Here is a 231-nt window from a genome sequence, read left to right on the forward strand (position 1 = left end):
AACAAAGGTCTCCTTTTCCAAGAGATTGAAAGAACTGGATGGTACCCAGCTATCATTAATAAAAGCTTTGATCCAAGATTCTATAGGATAATTCTGGGAATCAAAAGGGGAAAACTTAAATGGAGAGAAAATATTTTGAGAAATGATGTACAAATGCGCTTTACACAATTGATGTGTGTATGGATTGGGATAACAGTTGTATGAGCCCCTAATAAAATGTTAAAAAAGAAA

The sequence above is a fragment of the Echinops telfairi genome, unplaced genomic scaffold (genome assembly GCF_000313985.2).
Source record: "Echinops telfairi isolate 266 unplaced genomic scaffold, ASM31398v2 ScPeMD7_26;HRSCAF=91, whole genome shotgun sequence".
Classification (NCBI taxonomy): domain Eukaryota; kingdom Metazoa; phylum Chordata; class Mammalia; order Afrosoricida; family Tenrecidae; genus Echinops; species Echinops telfairi.